Here is a 2,693-nt window from a genome sequence, read left to right on the forward strand (position 1 = left end):
GGTGTCCCAGAAGGCACGTTGCAGGAACCAAATTCTACATTAAGGACACAGAAAGGCCTGAGATATAATTTTCTGGCCTTTTAATACTATGCATGAGATCCAGTGGTCCCAGCAGATCCCAGTAACCAACTACAGGATCTGGAAAGAATTCAGGCAGAGAGCAGGGGCAGATGACGTATGTAGATATTTACATAGAAACTGATCACCATTTGTAGGAGAAGGGATTAATTAGTTGTGTTAATTACCCAATTCAGCATTGCCCCTGATGAGTCACAGCTATGCCCAATAAGGATAAGTGTGATAAAAGGGAGTCGGTTAGTTGGTGATGGGAGAATTATGGAGGAGTATCCTTGAGGAAGAGTGAAGGAGGGGAACCTGAAGAAGATGGATGCTGGGGACAGAGGTTGAGAGACTCCCTGTTGTGAGGTCAGTGTGGGGCTGTGGTTAGAGACTGTTGTTGGAACCTGCAGACATAGTCTAGCCAGGCAAAGGCCTGCAGTCAGAGACTGCAAGCAAACCTACAGTAGGAGCTTGCTGCAGCCTGAGTCAGTGAATAGTCAGGATGGCTGAGCTGTAGAGAGGAATAAATCAGGACCCTTTTTGTGCTATGGTAAGCAAGAAGTTTGTGGTTTGGCTCATTTCTACCCTCTAACAAGAGGGCTGCTGCAATGACCATTTTCCTTGTCCCAGTGAATATTTAAACATTTTCTGTGAAGTAGAAGATGTAGATCAGTAAGCAAAGCAGAAGTTATCCCAGAATACTTCCACTTTATTGAATCATATAGTCCTTGTATATTTTCAAGTGTGTACAGTATTATAGATCCAAACGCTAACAGCCTAATTCTAGATAGCACTTAATAGATTGATCCCTATCAACACACTTGTGGAGAGAAGGGAAAGGCAGAGGGATACATCCCCTCTATGAGTTTGGGCCCTTTTCGCAAAGCAATTTTTGGCTAAATGTGTTCAGAAAACTTCATTTAAATTTATGGATATTTTTGAGGTGTCTAAATCTACATTTCTTAGTAATAAAATATAATGTAAGTAAGTTACAGCTCTGGTTTTATCCTGTCACCGGAAATATCTGACTCTTCAATATTTCCCTAAATAGATACAAGGAGTATCCAGCAGGGAGGAGAGAAACAAAGAAGGGAATGGTGAGAAATCAGAAGATCAAAGTTGGTTTTAGATCTTGTTTTTTGTACAAAAGCTGTCCCATGAATAGGAAACTGAAACCAAGTGATTCAATAGCACTCATTTCAGAGTTTGTTCTGTACACTTATCTAAAAACTTCAGCATTGTGGACTCATTCTGGGCAACACCACTTCCACTGTTTTCCAGGATTTCATGGTAACTGTAGGCATTTGTATAGTGGATTCGAGGATAATGCACTAGGAGATTGAGGAGAAAGATAAACTTAGAGAAATACACTTTTCAGGCATTTGTAATACACAAAGGGATTAAGTATCTTAGAGATGGTCAAAGTCTGGATAGCATTTTCTCATAACCTGTTGGAAGCTCTGTTTTGTTGGAGTCAAAGACTTACTGCCTTACTCAGTATTTCTGTTTATATCAAAGAACATTTCTGGATCACAAACTCAGACTAGGTGGCACTCAGTGGTTAAAAGGAGCAGGAGTATATATCTTGCCTCAAAAGAAAAAGATTTATAGAAGCAGGTGCTGGTATTTAAAATGTATGATATGGTCTGAATAGAGCTCCTTGCAATGAGAAATGCCACATCTGAACCAGAGCTAACACACTTGTTTAGCCAATTTTTGTGTCTATGAAGAAACTAAGATAATCTCAAGTTCAGTTTCTCTTGATCAGGGCTCTTTGATAAGCAGAAAATGTCAAATATCAAGGAAAAATGTTTTTCCTATATACACTTTGCTCTTGTTTCTCTATGTAATATTCCCAGATTTTTCTGTTAAAAAATAAAATGAGCAAGTAACAACAAAAGCAATTTACTGATTGTTTTATTTAAACTGGGCGTATTTCTAGAAAGAAATAAAGATTACAACCTAGGTAAAATATTGGGTTTTATTAATTAGGAAGAAAAAAAATGAATAGGCAAAATACAGAGCATATAATATGAGTACCAGGGCTGTGAGAACAATTGGAAGGTGGCTGAGTATCATATGCTGATGAGTAAGGGTAAAGATCTAGATCAATTTCAAGCTTATGCAAAGGATGCTACAAAGATTAATTTACTACAGAGATGTTATAAGCACATCAGTTCTACCAGTGAGTCAGAAGCATGGAGAGAAATACAGCAGCAGCCAAAGGAGCAGAACTATTCTCTAATGCAAAGAAGAGATGGAGGAAAAGCAGAGGAGGAATAACAAGAAGTAAAAATTAATAGCAGCTCAACAGCTATGGCAGCTCTCATTTTGGACTCCCTTATACAAAGAATGACACAAGTGTTCATGTCTTGAAGAAGGGCACGCTGTCATTTCACTTTCACCCATGCCATTTAATCTGCCTACAGACGTTTTTACATTCAAATCACTTAATTCATCCTGCCACAAATAGTTCTTGTTTGGGAGTTTATTTATTTATTCTACAGCAGTACCTTGAAAAAAAAAGGTTTTAAAGACATGCTCTCTTAGGTAAACCTCTCTTTATGGATTACACGCAATTCCTGGTTGTAATGAATTACATGTTTGTGCAAAGGAGAGCTGTTTCTAGGAGT

At 38.3% G+C, this 2,693-nt stretch overlaps 1 long non-coding RNA gene across 1 annotated transcript; it reads left to right on the plus strand.

Annotated features, from left to right (window-relative positions):
• The first annotated feature begins 207 nt into the window (after positions 1 to 207).
• Positions 208 to 1,960, plus strand: LOC136286068 (uncharacterized). Its single transcript, XR_010719725.1, has 2 exons — positions 208 to 426; positions 1,112 to 1,960. It is a non-coding gene; the product is annotated as an uncharacterized lncRNA (long non-coding RNA).
• Positions 1,961 to 2,693: the final 733 nt, after the last annotated feature.

This window comes from Chamaea fasciata, unplaced genomic scaffold (assembly GCF_029207755.1).
Source record: "Chamaea fasciata isolate MVZ Bird 193981 ecotype frontalis unplaced genomic scaffold, bChaFas1.0.hap1 SCAF_2, whole genome shotgun sequence".
Classification (NCBI taxonomy): Eukaryota; Metazoa; Chordata; class Aves; order Passeriformes; family Sylviidae; genus Chamaea; species Chamaea fasciata.